The 26,002-nt window shown below is 49.1% G+C and overlaps 1 long non-coding RNA gene across 1 annotated transcript; it reads left to right on the top strand.

Moving 5' to 3' along the window:
• Positions 1-23,668: 23,668 nt before the first annotated feature.
• LOC147959669 (uncharacterized) lies at positions 23,669-24,833 on the top strand. The gene is made up of 2 exons (XR_015612081.1): positions 23,669-24,170; positions 24,307-24,833. It is a non-coding gene; the product is annotated as an uncharacterized LOC147959669 (long non-coding RNA).
• The last annotated feature ends 1,169 nt before the right edge of the window (positions 24,834-26,002 follow it).

Here is a 26,002-nt window from a genome sequence, read left to right as displayed (position 1 = left end):
GAGACGTCAAATCACAATGCCGCACTTTCCCAGACGGATGAAGCAACCATTATTTCACACTTCGGTTCGCCATCATCTCAAACCACGTACTAGTATTGCTTCTACCTCAAGAGGGACACGCGCATCGCCTTGGTACATCATGACACGTGGGACCGCATGATAGGCCATGCTCCCCCGCCGATTGCTCGGTAAAATCACCTCATTTTTACTATACTTCCTCCGTATCGGTTTACTACATGGCATGCACGTCATTCTAGGTTGAGAATTTAACTGACTATATATGTGATGAACAGTACTCTAGCCTTTTAAAAAATGTATACTTTTGTACAGTAGTACTATCGATGGATTGCGCCATGCAGCAAAAATTGTAATTAAAAAAGGTGGTACATATAGAGATCGCTCGTCGCCAAATTATGCATATAGTACTATTAAAAAAAGCTAGTACGTGCTTAATTGGGGTGCTAAATTCTATTAAAGTAATACTAGTAGTATGTACATACTGAAGAGTTAAAGTAACGAGAAGAAACATAACATAGTTCTGTTGGGGGCTCAGCACAACACACCCCTCAAATTAAACTAAGCACACCTGAAATTAAACTATGCAACTAATCCGGTAGACACTACATTAGAAGTTTAGAACCACCATGAGCAACGACACTGCCACCTTACTCGGAGTCCTCGTCCACGTCCTCGACTTCGTCCTTGTCCCTATTCCTCTTGGTCGATACTTCTTTGCTTGAACCACACACTCGGTTGTTGCTCTTCATCCAACCCTTGTAGATATTGAAACAAAGGTAGCCATCCATTGCAGCATACTGGATGTGGTCTATATCTAGTACATTCCGCCGCCATGCATGACGATGAAACGTGTATGGAGGTTTCTCAAGTTTACCGTATGAAGGATGAACCATGGCTCCTGCCAGGGTCAGCATTGAAGGCAGACGAGAGGGCACCAGCCGATTCTTCTGGAGGTCGAAGGGGTTGCGTACAACGAGGCCTATCCGACCCAGGACTTCTTCGTCGTTCGTAAAGTCTACAAAAACGAATTTCGCTGTTTTGTCCTTGAGGAAGTTCTTAAAATCCTGGCACTCAACGTCAGCATGGCATATGTGGTAGACCAAGCAAACGTTATGTATGCAAACCTGGATCACGGTGGGCTTCTTCCTCTCTTCATCCTTTAGATCCTTCTCTCGTCCCAGGACTGTGGTGTACTCAACATCTAGCCCAGCGACCCACTCATCATTTGAGTTTTCGAACATGCGTCTGAAGCGAGAAAGGCATCCTTTCACCGTCGCAGAAGAACGGGTGTAGATGACGTCGAACTCATCGCCGGTGATGGTTCTAACCTTGTACTCACCGCCGATCGTGGAGATTTGGGATGCCATGGATTTGGGAGGAGGGTAAGGATTAGTGGAACTGCCGTAATGTGAATGGACGGGACGACTAGGAGCGAACCACCGTAGTATTGAAGGACGTGCGGGGACGAGTAGGAGCGAACTGCCAGCGTGCGAACGGCAGGGTAGTGGCTTTCCATTCTCCCATGATATGTGCTTCCGAGAGCCCTTGGATCTGAGATCGAACGGTTGCATGGTGTGATTCTAGACCTATGGGTGAATATCCTATCCTAGAGGGTTATTCTGCAAATTTTCAGTAACTTAGCATGCGACCGTTTGATCTCAGATCCAAGGGCTGCCAGCAGCACGTATCATGGTCGCGCCTACCACGATCGTCGCGTCGCTCGCGCGGTCGCGCCCTTGGAGATTTAACACGGTGCGTTAGGCTATCTGATGTTGGCATGTCATACATAGTCATCACTTAGTCACTCATACTACAACAAGGTTGGCTATAAGTGTATTTTTTTACTCCTCTCTATCTCTTTCTTCGTACTCAAGGAAGAAACGGTGCTAAGCGCGTGTATTTATTGCATTTTCCAAGGAGTGACCTCTTCCAATGAAATGGTGTTGCTAAGTTTGCTTCATTTAATTAGCTATAAACTCAAAATTGTCTTTTCACCTAGGTACACGCGCTTAGCACCGTTTCTTCCTTGGGTCACCAAACTAGTCTCTCTCTTCTTGATTAACTTGCCACATCAGACTTTATGCTTATGTGGCAAGCTTAAGCACCTATAGGAGCAAGTAAAAGTAAGTACAATAGTGCACTTTACATGGCATTTTGCATATGTGGAGGAAAGAGAGGCAAGGAAAAAGTGGAGAAGTGGGCTCTCATGCAAGAGCCAGCCTCTACTACATGGCGGAGCATTGGGAGAGGCACCTGTATGGAGGTGGTCAGGAATCTGGTAGACTCACGCCGGTCGTAGCGCCACAGTTAAAATGATAATGGCAAGTCAAATCACGGGGCCCCACCTGTCCAGCAGTAACTCGCTGTCAAATCACACAGCCCTATGTTTGCAGCAGCCTACTCCCTCGTCTTCTCGTATCTCTGTCGAACCGACTAGGCGGAACTGCCCCGCCCCCTACCGCGCAGGAAAAGCCCCGCCCTCGACTTTTAAATACAACTACATCCGCTTAAGAATCCAATGATATACTTTTTGTGACATAGTAACTCATACTTAGTTAGTCAAATGGATGACCTAGAACTACGTGCAGGCCCTATAAACCGAGACGCCTAAAAATAAAAAAACCGAGATGGAGAGGGTAGTTCCGCACGTATCTTTTTAGATCAATATAGTCAGGATTCACCAAGGAGCAAAACCAAGTGGTAGGCTGCTCCTGTCGTGTTGGCGTAGCAACTCAAGCAGGGTCAGTCCGCACACGAAATGGCGACACACTTAAGAGGACCCCTTTGGCCGACATGTGGCTCATCCACCGTCTTGTTCCACGTGCGATGCACCAAATTATAGTTCGGAGCAGCGGTTGGAATTGGAGGCACCCCGGTCGTAGCGCCGCAGTAGTAGAAAATGAGCGACGAGGGGTCAAATCACAAAGCCCCACCTTTCCCGCATTAAGCTGGACGGACGAAGCAACCATCATTTCACTCTAGGGCGCAAGAGCATAAAGAAAAGAGAAAACATTGATGCGTGCGGCAGCTACCTAGGGCACCCTAGGGTAGGGGTCTCCACTACAGATCTTTTTTTTTAAGTGCCTCCACTACAAATCGGCTTCTCCCATGTCCTCTTGAAGAAAACCGATGATGAGTGCGGCGGTAGGGTTTGTAGGAGTACTACGGCGTGCGGGGCCATGTCGTAGTAAACGGGTTCGAGCCGACGCCTTAAATATGTGTGGGCCGCTTGGTTTTACGGGAACGAGGCAGCATTTTGGGTTCGGGGACCAGTGGAGATATAGTACGTACAAAAAATTATGGATGTAGGTTCGACCGAAAGGCAATGATGCATGGGCCCTGCATTTTGATATACCCGAGGCCGCGTGAAATTTGCTACTCTACTCAAAACTAGTAATGTACACATGTATTGAATGCATGAGATTTCGAAACCAAATTATGAATAAATACACACTATAGCATGTAAAGCTTTGAGTCATATATGCATGATGTAGATGTTCGTTTAGTTCTTATAGTTCATCTCATTCAAAATCAATAAGTTCTATAAAAATGTTAAGATTCATGGGGTTGTGCATTGTACTCCCTCCGTTCCAAAATAGATGACCCAACTTTGCACTAACTTTTAGTGCAAAGTTGGGTCATGTATTTTGGAATGGAGGGAGTAAATCATAAAGTAAAAAACAAATAATGGCAATTCATTTAGAAAAAATAATCAATTATGATACAGAAGATTCTAGAACAAAGGAGAAGTGCTTGTGTTTTGAGGTTTGTGCATTATGCTTAAGTTCAACCATGGAGTCTTCTAAATTGTACATGTGGCAGATCTGGTGGAATGTTGATGATATCCAACGGCCAGTAGTGCTCGGATTTGCCTATCTCTGCACTGTTGGGTTAGCTTCATCCAGCGACCATCTTTCAAAGTTATTGGCACACTATATAGTTCTTGTGCCATAGTTGTATGTTTTGGAAAAAAGCTACTAGTGGGTTGTACTATCTATTTAGGAATAGAAGATGTATACATGGAAGTTGTAGGGAAAGAGATGACATGGAGCATCTCAATTCCTATGAGTAGGGATTGGAAAAGAGATGTCATTTGGTTCACATCATAGGAACTTTTCTATTGAATCTAGAGATGACATGTTTCTCAATTCCTATGAGGAGGGATTAGAAAAGAGATCTAATTTGGTTCATATCATAGGAACTTTTCTATTGAATATACGCTAATGTTTATTTTCCTTTGAAATTAAGGGAGTATAGGAATCCATTCATATGAACCAAGTGGCTCTAAAGCTATAGAAATGATATCATGTTTATTTCCTTTGAAATGTGGAGTATATGAATCTATTCCTATGAACCAATTGGCTCTAAAGAAAAAATTCCTATAAAAATCATATCATATAGAGTTCCTATGATATTCCTCGACACTAAAGGATGCTTGAAATTGCTGCAGGTGATACGATGGTCTTTCTTTGTAGACTCCTCACCCAACTTTATAGTTACCTCTCGAAGATGAATGAAATGATATATACATGGTATTCTACATGTGCAATTTGGTACATGAAAACTCGGTAAAAGTTTGCAAGGTTCGAATTTTCAATAAAGCTATATGCACTGCATTTCGGAACGGAGGGAGCATATGGTAGTTGCTAACACTCACGTGGAAGATTTTTGTGTAGGAGGAGTGGTTGTTCTGTTAAATGACATGGCAAAACTGACACTGTCGGATGCCAATCTAACGGTCCTTACGGCGTTCGTCAGGAAAAGGCTTGTGGCGAACGTTTGTCGGATAATGATTTACGGACACATGCATTACATTGATACGTGCCCCCCTCTCTCTCACGCACACGCACCCTCACGATTCACGACTCTCCCGAGTCCTCCCGCAGACTCGCACGTCGCACCCATCGTTTATCTGCAGGTAGACGTCACGCACATATGTGCTCTTCACACCCTACCCTCAGAACTTCTAAAAAACAAAAGACGGCGCGCACATTTTATTTTAGCTCACACGTCACACACTTGTACTATTACTCTTGCGGCGAACGTTCTTCGGGCGTAGTATATTGTACTCTCACGAAGAGAAGCAGTGCATGCACGCACTAGTTCTCTCACACCCACTAACGGGTACACGTAGGAGCGCATTTTTTTGAAGCTGGTACAAGAAAATCACTCCACTATATATAAAAGCAGGAGCCTTAGCGCTTGCTTTACTAGGGTTCCTCTCGTTCACTCTCTCCTGCTCTCCAGATCTAAGCAACACATAGGTGGCCACAGTCTCTTTTAGCTCACGGCTGGTCACAAATCCAGCCGGACAACCTCGACCGGGGTAGGGGTGTAGGTGCATCGTTCACGCTGTCGTCGGTGGCGAGGGAGGAGACCAACGGTTGCCCGTGCGTCCCGATCGGCGGCCGTGTCGTTCTCTCCGAGAGAGCATCGGCTCAGGAGGGCCTCCGACCCCTTCTTCCTCCCTGCGGTATTGTGGCCAAGATGCGGCCTCCCGATGCCGTCTTTGCAACATGTCGACGACCCTCAGGTATATATTCCTTCGAAACTTGCCTTGCTCTACTGCCCCAGCTCCCTTCGTGTGGATCCTTTTCTACTTCCGTCCATTGTTCCAAAGCCACCTAGACTTCTACTATTATTAGAAGTAAAGCTATTTCATACAGTCGACTCAAAGCGTTGGTCCAAACAGGGAAGAAAGTGGGAAACCTGTAGCATGAATCTAGGACTTGGTTCTAAGAGGAAACGGGGGAAAGTAGTAATATATGTCACTGTTTAAATAATCGTATTTCTTATTTGCACAAACAGGGATGTCTGTCTCCATATCGTTTCGGGATGTCTGTCTCCGTATCGTTTCTATCCGCGCAATCAAAAGCACACACCTCAATTTTAGTACAACTGCACAAAATGAGATGGCTATCCCTCGCTGCCGTCATCTAACCTCCCGTCTTCAAGGTATCCCTACATTGGTAGTAACTAAGGTAGAATGACCAACGCAATCTAAAAGAAGTTGATTCGTATGTTTTACTTCCTGATTGCAGTGTAGGGACGAGCGAAAACAACTGCATCCTAGTCCGGAATGCACTTTCTACCAGTTCACCCATGGACCAAGGACTAGCTGGCACGGCTGCACGGCCGTTTTCTGGACAGGTGCGCGGACAAGAGGCATTGTGGTCTGCTTATTTCTGCAAATAGCGGTGCTTAAATTTAGTGGAATGCACAAGCATTTTAGCTGGTCAGTACATTGCATGGTTTAGTTCAGCATTCTAGCTGAGACCACAATTATAATTGGTTATTCTGGAATGAGAGAACCTAACCCTGAATGGTGGCAACAAGAAAAAACCAGAGTGAACTCTAGGAAATTTAAGCCTGCCGGGAGGCCCTTTGCTCAGAGAGAAGCCTTGCTTGTTTTTTCCTGATTTGTAAACCTTCTCACAACTTTGACTTTTGCTGTGAACTAGTATATGTTTGTTAGGTTCTATGAATCATTGAGATGTATAAAATTGCTTAACTTATGCTTTTCAAGTTTTTTATGAAGACAAGTTTAATGTGAGTGTTCCACATGAGCGCTGGACTAGCGTGTGAACGTTTGGAATTTATTACATTGTGGCCTCATTAACTGCATGAACCACTATAACAAGATACATAGTTGCTTATATGGCAGACAGCGGATTGTTGAGTGTTAGCTGGTCGATAGCCTAGTGTTGAAGCGAGCTGAGCCAATGTGTCGTGTTTTGCACAACTGCTTACAAGTGGGGTAGCACCAACAGTGTTTACAAGTACTTATGTATACGTCGGCGCACGGTTCTCGAACGAGTGCTCTATTTCATCAAAACACACACTGCTCGTATGATAAACCGTGACAACTTATGTCTTACCATGCCATATTCATGAAAAAACTAGTGAGGACACATCTGTTTCGGCAACAATTACGATGGTTCTCACATGATTCACGGGCACACAAAAGTAGCAGCAGTTCCCATAGACGGATTCAAACAGAGTACTAGCACAGAGGGGTCGATAACAGGCAAGGTTCGGATAATTAGACACAATCCAAACTACTATTAAACACTAGCTGGGGAAACTATTTCATGCCTCGATCTAATTTGGGCTGGACACAAGACGGACCTTGCCATGAACATCATCGAGGACGTCCCGCAGCAGCTCAATCCTGTGAACCTTCATGAAGACAACCTTGTGGCATTGCCACTGATAAACTTGTTTGTGGAGGCATGCCACGTCATCTTCCTGCGTAAGCTTGACACGAACAATATTCCTCACAAACGAAGGAGTAGCTTTGAACTTCTTGTGCTTCAGTACACCCTAGACAACACGCCTGACAACAGTGAGGCTGGAATACAACTCTTCATTTGTATAACCGCAAATGGCTTCCAGGATCCAACAGCCTAAGAACTCTGTTTTCCCAATGTGTATATTCAGGTCGTCCGCCTCATAGCGAGTGACATGTACAACCACACAATCCTTGTCTGCATCAGGGCTCTAATTGAAACAAAAACAAATTCTGAATTACTTTTCAGTATAAGAAACACAGGTTATTTAAACCACTACGTATACCATGGCATCGAAGCTAACAAAATTTTGCATTATTAATCACCACATAGTTCCTTTTCTAAAAAAAATCACCACATACTTAGATGAAAAACCACAATTGAGATCGGCAAAGAAGGAAATCACCTTGGGCAGCTCAGCGGGGGGGGCACATCCTCGAAGGGGGAAAACTGCTCCTGCAGTGCCACGGGGGCTGTAACCTCAAACGGGGCATTGACCATCTCAGTATCTGGGGTCGCCTCAGTGGTTGCCTCCATCTTCTTGGAGCTCTCTGTCTTGTGGGGATCAGCCTCTCGCGTCTGCTCCAATATCGGCAGATCTTTGTCTGCTTCTCCTTGGTCCACCATGAAACTGATGAATACTAGGAGACCACTGAAAGGGAAACACAATTGCAATGACAATGAAACAAAAAAGAGAGTGAGGATCGGTTACTGCTTTGCAAAAGTTCTTTTTTTTTCCTCTGAACGAAAATATACCAACATCACGAATCCGCTTACCTTCCCTTTGTTCGGAGAGAAGAACAGTGGCAGATGCAAGTGTTGCCTTTCTTGAAGACGGTGAGGGAGAAGGGGATTCAGCGAGGAGTGAAATGATGGTTGCTTCGTCCGTCAAACTTAGACTGCGGGGAGGTGGGGTTTTGTGATACGATGGCTCGTTACTGCCCCGCTATGACCGGGGTGACTCTCCGCCTGCATACTGCCTTCTAATTTGGTGGATGGCATTTGGGCCCGCGCGCTGCATGGCCCGCATGTCGGTGAACAAAAGTATAACAGTGTTTAGTAGAGGGAGACATTTCAATGACCTAGGAGGAGCCAGAAGCGGTAGAGGGTCTCCACTGTACCAGTAGTAATTGTTTTTCTGGGTAGCTGTAGAGTGTCTCCACTGTACTAGTAGTAATTGTTTCTCGGGTCCCAAGACAAAATAGCCCATCCACACTAGTAAATAGTAAAATCAATTCAAAAGCCTATATATTTACTGAAAGAGAGGCGCTACCCACACCCAGCACACCCCCCCCCCCAAAACCTGGGTGCTCTTCTTCCTCCTCGCTCCCACCCACCTCACGTCAGCTCGCTCCACTCGTACCCCCAAATTCCTCACCTCACTCCTACAGAAAACCCCAGCTCCCCTTCTTCCTCACTCCCAACCCCCAGCTCCCCTTCTTCTTCGCTCGCACTACAACTAGGATCGTCATTCGTTACTTTGCTCAAATCCGTGAGCGTGACGCGACACCCTCGAGGAAAATGGAGTTGGCTGACCCCCAGCGCCAAGAAGATGAGGCTCCCGCCAGAGCTGGCGACGCCTGTTGTAGATCCTGCACCCGGCAGCGCCGGGAGAAGCGGCGACCCCGCCCCGACCGGATCCCAGGAACCCGTAGAATCTCGGGTGGACCGCATCAGCGATCTCCCGGACGCCATCCTTGGGGAGATCATATCGGTTCTCCCCACCAAGGATTGCTGCCGCACCCAAGTCCTCTCAATTCGGTGGCGCCCTCTATGGCGCGGCGTTCCCCTTAATCTCGATTGTTGTCAGCTATCTCTCTTCAATGATTTTGAAATCACCAGAGCCATCATCTCCTCCCACCAGGGCTCCGCTCAAAGCCTCTGCATCCCATCATGCTACCTGAGGAAGCATACCATGCCCTGCATGGTGGACGCCTGGCTGGAATCCCCTGAATTCATAGAACTACAGCTGCTTGAGTTCTACTATTCCCCTAGAAATCACATACCACATACCGAACGCCATGAACTTGTGCCCTCAGCACCGATGTCCATCTTGGGGTTTTCGTCCTCTCTCCACACCGCCACCTTTGCGCAATGCTACCTACCAGACAATCTGGTACTAAACCTTCGACTCCCATTTCTCAAGAAACTTTCACTTGTGCGGGTTCGTATATCGGAGGCCTCATTGCACAGCATCATCCACTCCAGTTGCCCTGCACTGGAGTGCTTGGTGCTTGTTTTCATAGTTAGAATCAGTTGTCTCCAAATAAAGTCGCCTAACCTTGTAAAAATTGGAATTTCTTTTGACGGAAGGCAGCTCATCATCCAAGATGCCCCTTCACTTCAAAGGTTGATGCTTGATTCTAGTTATTCACCGTTGCAAATAACCGTCCTCTCTGCGCCTAAACTGGAGACCTTGGGTGTAATACATGATCTCTGTGCTCATTTCAATATGGTGTTTGGCTCCACAGTTCTTCGGGTACTATATTATCATCTACACTTGTAACCATAAGCTGCATTTTAAATTTCCGCGCATAATTTATATATCATCTTGGAGTACACGTTTTGTACTAATATTATGTTCTATGCTCAATGAAGAGTTTCTCCATGGATGGCCTATCAATGGTGCTGGATTCTGTCAAGATCTTATATATCCAAATGAATAGTTTTGATCTGAACAAGATTATTGGCTTGCTGCAATGCTTTCCATGTCTGGAGAAGTTGTATATAAAGGTGATAATTTCACGCACATTGGAAGCCCGCATATAGTGTACTAGAATTAACCGTTTAGCTGTTGCTCTTTCGACACTCTTCTTTTAGACCTTAACTGTTTTCAATCTTCATGTCTATTTAGGCAACAGGACAGGGTAAGAAAGTTATAACCAATCGGTGGATTCGTAAGCATCGGGATTTTCACACTTCTCATGAGATTCGATTGAAGACAATAACGCTAGAATGATATGTAGCCAACTGTGCAAACACAAGATTTGTCACATTCTTCTTGCTGAATGCGAGGTTACTATTGTCCATCAGGCTTAAGTTTATCAGCAGCATGGTTTTGACGGATGGGTATGTCGAAGAGCAAAAAAAGGAGTTTCAGGTGGGAAAAAGAGCTTCTGAATGTGTCGGGCTTCTATTTACAACATATTTTGGTCATAATCCAGTAAATTTTACGACCCAGGATGTTCATTCTATGGACCTGACCGATCCATTTGACTGTGACTGCCGAAAACAGTGCTGGAGTTAGATGTTGTTGCCCTTTTCAATCTGGTTTTTTTTGTAAACCCGATGAACAATTAACCCTCGTGCTTTCGTACAGTTTGTAAGATGGAGTTAGATGTTCCTACCCTTTTCAACTCGGATGTGACTGTCATATTTTCTTTGAAACAAGGCAAATGGCTTGCCATTCTTTTAATTTAGAGTGAAATATTGTAACAAATCCAAACCAAGGGAAATAACATCACTCTCACCGGCTGCTTGAGCTCACTGTGCATTACAGAAGCCAAGTGATTAGCCCCCACTAGCACCCACAAACTTATTTCGAACTAGCACATCAAATGGGCTATAAATTTTCATAGGAAAGGCTGCATGACCGTGATAGATTTGGATTCTGACATTTGGGACCCGCGAGGAAATAGCCTATCCAAGGTGGTGTCGAGTTACTAGCCAGTCAACAAATGATTCTGCCTACCAGCCGTTGGATTGACATCCAACATCTGTCGTGTATCTTCTATCTCTTGTCTTCTTCTTCCTCCAATCGCCAAACCAAACCACCCTGTCGGCTCCGCCTACTCCCGCCTCCCATGGCTGGTTGCACCTCCGCCACCCTACCGTACGTACCCTCCAACATTGGTCAGTCCCTCCGTCTATTCCCCCACACGTCCTGTTATTCTCCGGCGACGTCAGCCCCAACACGCACCCGCGCTCGAACCAGTCAACCCTCGTACTCCCCTCCGCCTGCGACTGGACCGGCGCATCTTCAACGGCTCCTATTCGTTCCATCCGAGGCCTTGCCGTCGTCCTCCGCCTTGCGGCCTTGGTTCGCTCGCCGTGCGCGGTGCGCCGCCCTCTTGCGTTGTCAACGTCGTCAACAACCGAGAGGAACAAGGAGATTATTGTACGTGGAGAGGATGACAGTAGCGACCCACCAGCGTCATGGCAGTACGCAAGCAAGTGCCTCTATAGTACAAGCCCAAAAATATGGTTCCTCCTAATGGTTGGACATCTGGGGCTCATGCCATTGTCAACGTAGTCAATAAACGAGAGAAATACACTACAAGCGGCTGACACCAGGGACCCAGCAAGTCGCGCAGTTCTTTTTGAGGAACAAGCAGTTGTTATTTATACTAGTTGTAGCGATGGATCAGGGTAACAACGGGGCTGTGCGGGGGCTGTGGCCCGTCTAGCCAGGGTTTTATTTATGTTTACCACATCATGAGCCCAGTTGTGTTTTTTTCTTGCTGGAAATGGCTAGCCTAGTTCTATTTTTTTAAAGAAATACCCAAACAAGGCCTACTTGCTTTATCGGCCCTGCTGGGTTGCAAATCTTTCCAGATGAGGAGAGTTTCATTCGGTTTGCCCAGAAATGGGCTGTACATTTTCAAAACACATCAAACCGGGAATTAGTTTCAATTTTTTTCATTACATGATCTTAAATTCCATTGATTTTTATGCGTGGACAATTATTTGGATTTTATATTTATATAAATTATTTTTCAAAATAGTTTGAATGTGAATCGATATTTCTGGATTAAAAACAGTTGACCGCACCGAAATATGCAAAATTTCGTATACTTTTTAACCGTGGCCACAATATGGGGTGTGATGCTAACAAAAAGAAGATGGGCTCGAAAAAAATTCTTAAGAATTAGCAAATGGGTTGTACATTATTAGAAATAATGGCAGATGGGATGTATGATGTTTTCCACAGATTTGAGGCTGACTTGTGCGCCTACTACTAGTTGACGCGTATGCTTTCAGAAAAAAAAAGGTTGACGCACACGCAACGCCCTGTCAACTTAGTCAACACACGAGAGCAGTGACTATTGGATGTCCATCCAACGGCTGTCGTGCTTCTTCAATCTCTGCTCTTCATGCTCAAGCCGCTCAAACAAGCGTCGGCAGGACTGCCTGCTCCCTCCTCCCGCGGCCGGCTATGCTGCCGCGCAGGCCTCACGGCCCCACCATACTCCCATCGATGGCCTAGCCATCCCTCTACTCACCCACACATGTTGTTATTCTCCGGCGACGGTAGACGAACCAGTAAACCCTCGTACTCCTCCGCGTGGGAAACAACTGCCGAGTATTCCCTGGCTCTGTGTCGTTCCCTTCGTAGGCCTCGCCGTCGTCCACCGCCCTGGTGCTCTCGGCGGGGCCTGGTCAACGTGGTCAATGAACGACATCCATCGGAAGTGGACTGTACGTGGAGAGGCCGACCGCTGGGTCCACGGACGCACGCAAGGAAATGCCTCCTTATTACGTGCAAAATAATGATTCCTCCACCTGACAGCTAGGACCCACAAGAAGGGCCTCTGTATTTCGCGAAAAAAACGTTCCCCCCGCTGACAGGTCGGACCCACCAGCTATATCTTCGCACACAAGGAAGTGCCTCCTTATTACGCCCAAAAAAATGAATACCCCCCTACTAGCTGGGACCCACGATATTGTTGGGCTGACTTGTGGGCCTACTAAGTTGACAGGGAAGGAGAGCTTTGTCAACTTAGTCAATACTCCAGTGACCGTATGATGTCCATCCGACGGCCATAGTGCTTCTTCAACCTCTGGTCTTCTTGCTCCAGCCGCCCAAAGCAGCGCCGGTCGTGCCGCCTGCTCCTGCCTCCCGTGACCGGCTGTGCTACCGCGGAGGCCTCACCGCCCCCATACTACTCCCACCACTGGCCAGGCCATCCCTCCACTCACCCACACCCCCTGTTATTCTGCGGCGACGGTAGCCTCACACCGCAGCCGAACCAGTGAACGCTCGTACTCCTCTCCACGTGGGCATCCACTGCCGCGTCTTGCACGGCTCCGCGTCGTCCCATTCCTTGGCCTCGCCGTTGTCCACCGCCGTGGTGCTCTCGGCGCGGCGTGGTCAATGTGGTCAACGACCGACTTCCATCGGCATAGTACTGTACGTGGAGAGGCTGACAGCTGGATCCACGGCAGCCGCAAGGAAGTGCCTCCTTATTACGCGGAAAATAATTATTCCTCCACCTGACAGCAGGGACCCACCGGACGGGCCACCATTATTTTGCGAAAAAATCGTTTCCCCCTGATTGCTGGGACCCATCGGACGGGCCACCGTATTTTGTGAAAAAAACGTTCCCCCCGCTGTCAGCTCGGACCCACCGGAAATGCCTCCTTATTATGCACAAAAAAAATGAATACTCCCCCGGCTAGCTGGGACCCACCTTGCTAGGAGGCTGACTTGTGGGCCTACTAAGTTGATGGGGATGAAGGGCTTTGTCAACTTAGTCAATATGAACGATTCTAGCTCCTGTGACCGTACGATGTCCATCCAACGGCCGTAGTGCTTCTTCAACCTCTGGTCTTCTTGCTCCAGCCGCCCAAAGCAGTGCCGGTCGTGCCGCATGCTCCTGCATCCCGTGGCCGGCTATGCTGCCATAGAGGCCTCACCGCCCCTACTATTCCCACCGCTAGCCAGGCCCTGCGCGACGGCAGCCTCACACCGCAGCCGAACCAGTGAACCCTCATAGTCCTCTCCGCGCGGGCTTCCACTACCGCATCGTCCCCTTCCTAGGCCTCGCCGTTGTCCACCGCCGTGGTGCTCTCCGTGCGGCGTGGTCAACGTGATCAAGGAACGACTTCCATCGGAAGAGTACTGTACGTGGAGAGGCTGACAGCTGGGTCCACGGCCACAGCCCAGTTTTTTTGTGATTTGCCAAGTAAGTCGCTTTGTCAGGCCTGTTGGGCTGCAAATCTTTCAAGACGAGGAGAGCTTTCATTCAGCTGGCCGAGAAAATGGCCCATCAGTAATGAGAAATGGGTTGTACATTTTTAAAACACATCAAACCGGCAATTAGTTTCAAATCTTTTTTTTCATTTCAAGATTTTAAATTACATTAATTTTTATGCGTGGAGAATTTGTTGGATTTTATATTGATATACATTTATTTTTAAAATCAGTTTGAATGTGAGTCGAAATTTCAAGATTAAAAAAAGTTCAGACCGCACCGAAATATGCAAAATTTTGTATAATTTTTTAACTGTTGCCACAATATGGGCTGTAATGCTAACAAAAAGAATATGGGCTCCAAAAAAACCATAAGAATTAGCAAATGGGCTGTAAATTATTAGAAATAATGGCAGATGGGATGTATGCTGTTTTCCATAGATTTGAGGCTTTCCTAAAAAAAGGTTGATACACAAGCACTGACTGTTGAATGTCCATCCAACGGCCGTCGTGCTTCTTCAATCTCTACTCTTCCTGCTCCAGCCGCTCAAACAAGCGCCGGCGGGACTACCTGCTCCCTCCTCCTCGCGACCGGCTGTGCTGCCGCGCAGGTCTCACCGCCCGATCGTACTCCCATCGTTGGCCTAGCCATCCCTCTACTCACCCACACCTGTTGTTATTCTCTGGCGACGGCAAACGAACCAGTAAACCCTCGTACAGTCGTACTCCCCTCCGCGTGGGAAACAACTGCCGAGTCTTCCCTGCCTCCGTGTCGTCCCCTTCCTAGGCCTCGCCGTCGTCCACCGCCCTGGTGCTCTCGGCGCGGCGTGGTTAACGTGGTCAAGGAACGACTTCCATTGGACATGGACTGTACGTGGAGAGGCTGACAGCTGGGTCCACGGCCGCAGCAAGGAAGTGCCTCCTTATTACGCGGAAAATAATGATTCCTCCACCTGATAGCTGGGACCCACCGGACGGGCCACTGTATTTCGCAAAAAAAAATGTTTCCCCCTGACTGCTGGGACCTACCAGCTACATCGTCGCATGCAAGGAAGTGTGTCCAGGCAAAAAAAATGAGTCGCCCCCTGACTGCTGGGACCCACCAGCTACATCTTCGCAGGCAAGGAAGTGCTTGACAGTCGGGATCCACCTGGTCGAAGCATACGTAGCGTTGTCATTCTGGTCGCGAACGTGTACATACATACTGGTCGATGTAGAGGCGCGCACGTGTTGTAGTAGAGGCGCGCACGTAGCATGTACACGTACGTACAGCGGCCAAGGTGCAAGAAAGAAAACACGGCCACATATGTGTACATACGGGCGGGGTCTCGAACGCCTACTCGCGCATATGTACGGCCAGGACTCGTGTACATGGCTGGGTCGGAACGGAGAAACAGCGTCGTCGTCGTGTTCATGGGGAGGCAACGGAATGCGTCGTGTTCATGGGGAGGCAACGGAATGTGTCGTGTTCATGGGGAGGCAACGGTACGCGTGGGAGCCAACCGGCTGGGTCGGACCGGAATGTGAGGTCGTGTTCATCGGGAGGGCTTGGACGGAACAGGCGATGGAAACGAGGCCTGGCGTACCGCACAATGGAGGAAACGGACCTCCTACGTTCGGAACAGGGTCCTGTTGATCAGGAGGGGTCTGGCGTACCGCAAAACGGAGGAAACAGACCTCCTACGGTCGAAACGACGGTCCTGTTCATCGAGAGGGGTGTGGCGTACCGCAAAACGGACGAAACGGACTTGTGTTGGAGCGCTACGGTCAAAACGGGGGTCCTGTTCATCGGGAGGGTTGTGGCGTACCGCAAAACGGGACTCCACGGGATACTGTTCATCTCCACCGTCGACCCCCTCCAGCCTCCACGAGCTACTGTTCATCCACCGTCGACCTCCTCTAGCCTCCACCTGTGACTGTTCATCCACGGGCTCCTGTTCATCCAGCCTCCACCGCGCGCTACTCCACTGGCTACTGTTCAACCAGCCCTCTCCACGGGCTCCTGTTCAACCACCCCTCCACGGGTTACTGTTCATCTTGCCCTCCACCATCTACTATTCATCCTGCCCTCCACGGGGTGGTCCTGTTCATCTAGCCCTCCACGGGGTCCTATTCAACCCGCCCCAACCGGCTCGATCGATCGGGGTCCTGTTCATCCAGAGGCAACACCACGGGGTCCTGTTCATCCACCCCCACCGAGAACTGTTCATCCAACCCCCCCCCCCCCCAACGCTCACTGTTCATCCAGAGGCAGCATCGATCGGCTTCAGTTAGCAGCAGTAGCGAAGGAATCGCTCGATCTGGTTCAGTTAACAGCCATAGATCGCTCGGGTTCAGTAACGCATAGCCTGCAGTGCAATCGCTCGGGTTCAATTAGAGCCCAATGCCTCGCTCGGGTTCAGTTAGAGCCAACGCCTCGCACACACGTGCATACGTGTATGAGAGAAACGCGCATCGCTCGGCCCCCGACCTCCCCCCGTAACCGGGAACTCCCCGAAATTTTCCTCGCCCTCGCTTCTACCACGGTTTTTTCCGTCATGGACGGCCCAAAGAATTTCATGCAGCTGCGTCTCCGGCCCGCCCAGGATGAAAAGCCCATTTTTGTCATGATTTTTTGTCATAGAAGTAGGAGCCCACCACATCTATGATGATACCGGGTTTTGTCACAGTTATCGTCATAGAAGTGTCATATGTATGACAGAAAAAAAAATTCGTTCGGCCCAAAATGTCACAGATGTGTCTGTTTTTTGTAGTGAGTTCTGACCCAGCGACTACCTCGGTGGTTCTCCTGACGGTGCGGGTGAAAAGGGGGCATCCGATGAGGAAGCCACCCGCGCGAAGCCGTCTAGCGAGCATGCTGGAGAGTCAATGGAGCAGGAATCGCTCTTGAGGGGTTCAAGTATTGCTGGCCCAAGGGAGAGCCGTCGGCCAATCACTCTGTCGCGTCACCGTCAACATGGCCAACGCAAAGCCCTCAAGAAGAGGTGCCTGTAAACTTTACCGGCAACTTGAATATCCTGAGTTGGAATTGCCGAGGAGGCGGGAACTCCCGGACTGCTCGTGACCTTGTGAGCTTGGTGCAGACCCACTCCCCTAGTATTGTTTTCCTTTGTGAAACTAGGCAGTCAAAGGATAGAGAATGAAAAGATACATGTCTCAACTAGGATTAAGTGGCTTTGAAGCAGTTGATAGTGTTGGTCTTAGTGGAGGCCTTGCTTTATATTGGCATGAATCGTTGAACCTCGAAGTCAAATATATGAACGAAAGACATATTGATGCTTATGTGAGTAGTGCTACGGGCCTTGGAGGCTTACATGTGTCTACGACGAGCCTCAGACGGAGGATTCACACAACATGTGGTCTCTCCTCCGTGGTATTCACCAACAAGCGGACATGCCATGGGCGGTCATTGGAGACTACAACGAGGCCACGTGGGGATTTGAACATCTATCCCAAACACCTCGCTCAGCAGGTCAGATGATTGATTTCCGTGATGTTTTGAAGGTGTGTGGTCGCGGTGATCTTGGCTTTTCTGGGGTGCCATACACATATGACAACCTCGTTTTGGACGGGCAAATGTGAAAGTCCGTCTAGACCGTACGGTGCCGAACAACCGGTGGCGGGACATTTTTTCCGAGGCTAGCGTGGTGCATCTGGTGGCACTGAGCTGGCACCACTCCGCCATCCTTCTCAAGTGTGAGGTGGAGCCTCAACGACAGGAGCCGACTGAAAAGTGTGTGGGAGCGTGATCCTGTACTTCCAGAGATCATATAGAATGCCTAGACAGTGGCAAGTCGCATGAGTAACTTGGGTGATGTTGCTACTACCCTTGGAGATCTCATGAGCACCCTTCATGGCTGGAGCAGAAAGAAATTTGATAATGTGGTAAGAGAAATAAATAAATCTCGTACTCGTTTAGAGGAGCTGATGGTTATGAATGCAGACCAACGAGAAATACGATAAGCTACCGATCACATGAATGAACTCCTCTATAGGGAGGAGATGCTCTGGATGCAGAGATCATGTATAGCGTGGCTGCGAGAGGGTGACCGGAACACCAAGTTTTTTCACAGGAAGACGGTGTGGAGAGCATAAAAGAACCACATCAAGTTCCTTGGTGCATGAGGCTGGGATTGTACAGAACGATCAGGCAACTATGGCGGACATACCACTACATACTTTGCAAATCTATTCACGGCTGATTCATCCCTACAATCTGAACTTGTATTAAACCTTATTGATTCACGTGTTACTAACAATATGAATGAAGGCCTTTGCGGAGATTTTTCTGAGAAGGAAATATAAGACGGCCTGTTTCAAATTGGTCCCCTCAAGGCGCCCAGAGTGTATGGATTCCCAGCAAGAATGTTTCAGCGGAACTGGGTGGTCATAAAAGAACATGTGATTGCAGGGGTCAAGGAGTTCTTTCGGACTGGATTGATGCCAGATGGAGTCAACAATACTTCTATCGTCCTCATTCCAAAAGTTGACAAGCCAGCTAAGCTCTCTGATTTTCGTCCTATTAGCCTCTGCAACGTTACTTATAAGGTGGTGGCAAAGTGTCTTGTTAACCAGTTACAACCCATATTGGATCATATAATTTCGCCTGCCTAGAGTGCCGTTGTTCCAGGACGAATGATCACGGATAATGCCTATATTGCATTTGAATGCATTCATCACATCCAGCAGGAAAAAGATCTGGAGAAGAGATTTTGTGCATACAAACTGGACTTATCAAAAGCATATGATAGGGTTGATTGGACCTTCTTGAAGCAAATGATGCAAAAATTAGGTTTCACTCACAGGTGGATCGACTGGATAATGTCTTGTGTCACCATTGTGATTTACAATGTGAAATTTAATGCAACCTTTTTGGATTCAATTGCACCAATGCAAGGGCTTCGGCAAGGTGATCCACTCTCCCCTTTTTGTTCCTTTTTGTTGCTGATGGTCTCTCGGCCTTGTTGAAGGATGGTGAAAGGAGTGGGAATCTGGTGCCACGGAAAATCTGCCGGCGTGCCTTGGGGAGTCTCCCATTGTTGTTTGTAGATGACACGCTACTCTTTTTCAAGGCTGATAGTGAGCAAGCTGATGGGATCCGTAATATCCTCATGTCCTACGAGAAAGCAACATGCCAGTTGATTAACCCAACAAAATGCAGTATCATGTTTGGGAAATCATGTCCGGAGAGAAGCCAAGCGAGTATTCCTTCGACCCTATAGGTTGAAAGGTCGACCTTTGAAGAGAGATATCTTGGGCTGCCTACACTGGATGGGCTGATGTCGAAAGGAAAATTTCAGAATCTTCAGGCACAGTTGACAAAAAGGATTATTGCATGGGGTGACACACTTTCGTCGGCAGGGAAAGAAGTGATGATCAAATCCGTTTTGCAGGCAATCCCAACCTTTGTGATGAGTGTGTTTAAACTTCCAATGTCTGTTTGTGATGACTTGAACCGCATGGTCAGGAACTTTTGGTGGGGATCCTCTAAAGGGAAGCACAAAACACATTAGATCTCTTGGTCAAATATTATGGTGCACAAAACCAAGGGAGGCCTTGGATTTAGAGACTTCCGCTTGTTTAACCAAGCCCTGCTAGGCCGGCAGGCTTGGCGCCTCCTAACTAAACTAGATATTTATGTGCGCAGGCTCTAAAATCTTGATACTATCCTAATGGGCGCATTGAGGACACAATTTTTTTGGTAATGCTTCGGCATCTTGGCAGGGCATCCAGCACGGCCTCGAACTTCTGAAGAAAGGCCTGATTTGGCGCGTTGGTAATGGCAAAAATATTCGCCTATGGCGAGATAGGTGGCTACCGAGGGAGCATGGAGGGAATCTCATCACATTGCAGGGCACGTGCCGACTGAGGCGAGTGGCAGATCTTCTTAATGAGTGCGGCGCATGGTGGCTGGACCTTCTTTGTCGACACCTCCTTCCGGTCGACATTGACGTCATCACGCGCATCCGTCCATGCCGTCGTGGCTTCAACGACACCCTTGTTTGGGCGTTAGAGAAGAACGACATATTTACCGTTCATTCGGCATACCGCCTAGCCATGGACGAGCGTGAGGGCCCATCAGCATGTGCAACGAGAAGGGCACCGGATGGTCATCGTGCCATCTGGAAGATCATATGGGGGTGCCCTGCTCCCCCTAAGGTATGTGTCTTTGCATGGCGGCTCGCGACTAATTCTCTAGCCACTTGGTCCAACAAATGTTCTCGTCACTTGGAACCATCTAATATTTGCCCTGTGTGTGGGATGGAATGCGAGGATGACTTCCATGCTATGTGTAGGTACCCTCGTGCGGTGGACCTATGACGTGCCATGGCGCGCAGGATTGGTTGCTGCCAGATATCAGCTCTGTTCGCAACACAGGGCCAGAGTGGTTGTTCGAGGTGCTGGAGCCGCTCACCGACACCTCAAGAATGGCTCTACTGATGACTATGTGGCGCTCATGGCATGTCCAAAATGAGATCACACATGAGAAGGAGGCTCCACCGACTGAGGCATCACGTAGATTCTTACACAGCTACATCACGTCCCTCCTTTGTCTCCAGCAGCATCCCCAAGGTGACCATGAGAAAGGCAAAATGTTGGTGCAGTTGTCGGTGCCCCATGTGGCTGGAACGTCGTTCAGCAAACCGACTAGTAGGGGCGGGGTGTTACGACAACCGGACAGATGGGAGCCGCCTCCCACCGGCTGGCTGAAGCTCAACATCGACGACTCTTACTCGGAGCAAGCAGGGAATGGCGGCATTGGGATGGTCATGCGAGACACGGAGGGCCATATCGTTTTTTCTTCTTGCCACCACATGTTCACGTGCAATAGTGCACTAGCAGCTGAACTAGAAGCATGTAGAGAAGGGGTTTCCCTTGCTATGTAGTGGAGCTCAGCACCATTCATCCTAGAGACGGACTGCAAAAAGGCTGCTGCTATGCTCATGCACAAGTCTACAGACCGGTAACCAAATGCAGGCCTTGCTCATGAGATTAAAGTGAGTATGCATGGTGGAAGAGAAGTGAAGGTTAGAGCCATTAGGAGGGAGAGTAATCAAGTTAGTAATAAACTACCTAGAATACGACGTGCCTGTGTTAAAACAGTCTTTTGGCTGCGATCTGCACCTGAAGAGGTTGTAAACTTATGCTCCTTGGATCATCCTTATCCAGACTGATTAAAAGAATGTCTTTCACCCCGCAAAAAAACACCTTTAAGACTCTTATTCTGGTAACATCCATCTTATTTCGCTAACACCCGGACGACACACACGAAAAACCGACCCCACCGGCCCACCCCACCCACCACTCTCTTCTCCACCTTCCTCCCCCGATCCCCAAACCCACCTGCCACTCCTTCCCTCCAGAGGTAAAAGCACCCCAAGCACCCAAACTTGCAGGGAATGTGATGATTTAGTTCCAAACTTGTAGAATGCAACTCCACCATACCCCAACTTGCACTGGATGTGACGATTTGGTCCTAGACCTATCACAGCGCGACAAGTGGCTGCCACATGGGTGGACCGGTCTTTGCCTGCAGTTTTGTAAAAAATACCCTATCATCTTGTCTAATTAACCCGCGCTATCAATGATAATGTCCAACCTTCTCTTAATCATTCGTTCAATTACTCGTCATTGTTATGATATTTTTTAGGCTCAATCATCAACTCACAGCTTTCCCAACATGAATGCGTCGAAAAAGAGGATAGGGTGTTCTTGCATTTGAGAAACTTGGTCCAGAACATTGCCAAACAAACCAGACCCAGTTCAGATCACAGCTCAGAAAAATCAAGTCATAGATTAGAATGCATCTCAACATTTTTGACAGATCATAATCCCTAATGATTTACGCACATATTCATTCTCTGAAGCAACATTTCACACAAAAGAAGTTCCATGTGGATTGTGAAACGAAGGCGGGAAATGCAGTCCTAGACCGTCCGAAGAGACAGATCAGCAGCGCATCCTAGAAACATGCAGATAATTGCAGATCGATCAAGATGTGCAGCGGGCAGGCATGAAGATTAGGCGGTTGCCGGCACTACGGGGGGCCGTTGACCGGCACGAAGAGCAGCGACGGGTCCAAGTACGGGTAGCGATAAAGCATGGAGCGCCTCATGTTCTCCAAGCCGCACTCGTACCCTCGCAGCTCCCGCTCTGCCAGCGCACGCGTGCTCCCTGCTGGACCCCCAGAACCACCGCATCGCCGCTCTCTCCGTGTTCGCCTTGGTTGCTGCGAGCTCGGCCTTTGCCTTGTCTAGCTTCGCCCGAAGCGCGTTCGACTCGGTGGCGTCGTGCTCCCGCTGCTTCTTCTTCCCGTCCAACTCCTCCCGGAGCCCACGCGCTGCCGCCGCCACAATCCCCGCATCCGCCTTGGTATCGGCGAGCACAACCTTGGACTTGGGTAGCTCCGCCCGCAGCGCATCCGCCTCGGCTGTGTCGCGCTCCCACGCCTTCATTTTCCTGCACAGCTCCTCCCGTGCCGCCGCCTTGGTTGTCTCATCAAGCTCGTACTAGTATTATACGTCCAAGTGCATGCATGCATGAGCCATCGGACATAGAACTCGAACCCGTTCAACTTTGTTGCAGGAGTTTAAAATTGAAATGATGAGAAGAGGCATCAAAATGTCAAGGAGACAACAACAAGCAAGTAGTTGGCTAGTACTTGTCCTCCAGCTCCAGAGCGTAAGCGAGAAGGCCACCTCTTTCGCCGTCTACGCCCCAGCATGTATGGCACCATGTCGATCAATCAATCCAAAACAACAAATCATCCAAGAATAATGCACACGGAACAAGGAGCTCACTCAGAGCAGTGACAGGTAGCATGAGGCGACGACGTCGGTCGGCTTGTACGTGGCAAGCTCGCGCTCCTGTGACGGTGTGACGACGCCCTACAGCAGCTGCCTCGCTGCCTTCTAGTCAACATCGTTGCTTGTCGCGGGCGGCGACAACTAGGGGTCGGAGAAGCCCGACAGGCAAGAGGGGTCTGACGCCGAGCTCTCGCTATCTGCACGGTCCTCCCCCACCTTCCTATTCTTCCCAAGCGACGACACGTGAGGCGTCACTTTGCAATCAGGCTTGTTCTTCACATTCATCCATAGCGACATGAACAGGCGTGGCTACAAATCACAGATCAGTACAATCCACAGCAAACATCTTGAATCGTTCTGAATTCTACAATGCCGGAGGTTTCACCTTTATTAGTTGGCGGGGGAGATGACACCCCAGTAATGTTGGCTGTGACCATGTTGTGCTGGTGGAGATACGTGAAGAGGTCGATCGGGGAACTCCCTCGAGCACGCAGCAGGCTGTCTGCCATGGCCTTCTCCTACACGGTGAGCGACGTATTGAAGGTGGACGACCTGGAAGGATCGCCCCACTCCACCGGGCACGGCCATGATTTTGCAAAACTGTAGGCAAAGACTGCTCCACCCATGTGGCTGCCACTTGTCGGCTGTGATAGGCTCAGGACCAAATCATCACATCCAGTGCAAGTTGAGGTATGATGGAGTTACATTTTATAAGTTTAGGACTAAATCATTATATTCCCTACAAGTTGGGGGTACATGAGGTGCTTTTACCTCTTCCACCACCCCCTCATGCCGCGACCACGGCCGACCAATGACCTCCGCGCGCCGTGGATACCCCAGTGGCCCCACTTCTCTCAAATCTCGACCCACCCCCACCCATGAGACGTCTTGCCCTGCCGTGGTGCACCATCCCACCGCACCTCGCCCCGCCGCGGCCCGCTGTCCCCGCGTCCCTCCACCCCCGCCCTGACCACCTTCCCCACGAGCGCCGCCCCAGATACCCCCACCTCCACCGTGCACAGCACCGGCTGGATCCGGCCGACAACCACGTTGTATCTCGCCAGCGAGCAACTCCCACATCCACATCGCCGCGCCTCTAGGGAGTGGAGGTAATGGATGGTGCTCAGGGGGCAGATCCCACAGGTTCGCCTCCTCTCTTCTCGGAGCTCGAACGCAATAGGGCCGCCAGCGGCTACCTTCTACCCTCCTCCCCATCTTGCTTGGGATCCCATGAAAGGAAGGTCAACGTCAGGTCGCTGGTCTCCTTCCCCTCCTACAGGTTGCCACGGCAGCCCATGCCTCCGGCGGTGGTCGGGGTCAGCGCTGGTCCTGGTGCCGGTGCCTCAGGTCGTGGTCGCTCTGCCGGGGAAGCCGTCTGGCGGCTCGAGGGCAGAATTTCATCTTGCATTCCACACCAAGGACACACGCGGGACAATCATTGACTCTTTGTAGCTCACTATTTTTTTCCTTCAGTTCTTTGCGTATGAAAATTGACCAATTTGGTAGTTTTTGACTTTCTGTGTTTTAGATTTTGACGTGCGTTGCAACTCGGTTGTGCACGTGTAGTCCACCCATCTCCTCCACTGCATCCCTAGCGGCGGGGGCATCAGAGTCCACATCGACAGCAAATGAAGCTCCAGCCAGCGGATTTTTCAGATTTTCTTTTTGCCGTGGCCGGCGACAGAACCGTGCGGCTCGAAGTTCCCACCGATTGCCCTGCAGTTCCTTCGGCACTGACGGGTGCCAATAATGTGTATTTTCAGCATATTTGCATTGTTCATGCAGTGCACGTGTGCACCTTCTGTAGTGCGGTAGACTCGTTCGTGCAGTGCAAAACGGGCGCTAATTAAAAATACGGGGGAACGTATCTAGATAACTATTCATCCAGTGTAGAACACATGAATGGTAAAAAGAAAAGAAAAACTTCCCTGCAGTGCATAACACTCTCTAATTTTTCTTTGTAAAAGAAGTGCGCTCGGTAAACCAAAGAAGTATGATTTTTCAAAATATTGAGTTCATTGTTAAAAAATTATGTGCTTTGCTTTATAAGATTGTTGTGTTTCACTATGCAAAAAAATCAGTACACTTGAACCGTTCTTGCAGGTTCATTGGCCTCAGTCATGTAGTCCAAAATGCCTTTTGAAAAAACAACAAGAAAAAACCATGCAGCTCGCTTCGATTTGTGTAGTGGTTCACTTCTTGATGCAGAGCATCCTACGATCATCCCCATGTACGCTACGACTTCTCCCCGAGCCACAAGTGCCCACATGTTTAGACCTTAAGCATACATCATTTGACACAAGGTGAACTCGCTCCTTTCCAAATCTTCCCTTTCCGCATGTAAGACATGGATGCTACCTCAAGCGTGGACCTTGTGCATACTTAGGCACACCAGAGGAGACCATGGAGAGCCTAAGGACCAAGGCCAAGTGTGCGCGGGAGCGAAGGAAGGAGAGGGAAGAAGAGCGAGCTGCTACAGCGGCGGGACATCCGGCCTGACCCTGGAAATCCGGCCCCTTCCTATACAGAGAGCTCCGGAAGTGACCCTGACAGCCCGGACATCCGACACCATGCCTCGAACATCCGTCTCCTCCCAAAGTACCGGACATCTGGCCCCTTTGCTCGGAAATCCGGCCCCTCATCACAGAATGCAACCGAAGCCAGCCAAGTCCATCCCGGACATCCGGGCCTCCCTGTGCACAGAGATCGGGCCAAGGGCCCATGTATCCCGCCTCTCACTTACCCCTTCATGGGCTAACACTATATATAGACCCCCTCCTCCTAGTTAGGGTTAGCGTTGTGATAGCTCATATGTGAGATAGAGCCTCGCTCATCCATCTGGATCTACTTCACCGAGAGAGACCGTCACCTCTTCGGAGAAGATCCACCTTGGATTCAAGACCCTTAATGGGAATACCTCAAGACATCCTCACGTAGAAGAACTAGTTACCCATGTATCGTCCTTTGTTGGATTC

The sequence above is a fragment of the Triticum urartu genome, chromosome 7A (genome assembly GCF_056163025.1).
Source record: "Triticum urartu cultivar PI428250 chromosome 7A, HENAU_Tu73, whole genome shotgun sequence".
NCBI classification, from domain to species: Eukaryota; Viridiplantae; Streptophyta; class Magnoliopsida; order Poales; family Poaceae; genus Triticum; species Triticum urartu.
This window is presented reverse-complemented; position numbering and strand designations above follow the sequence as displayed.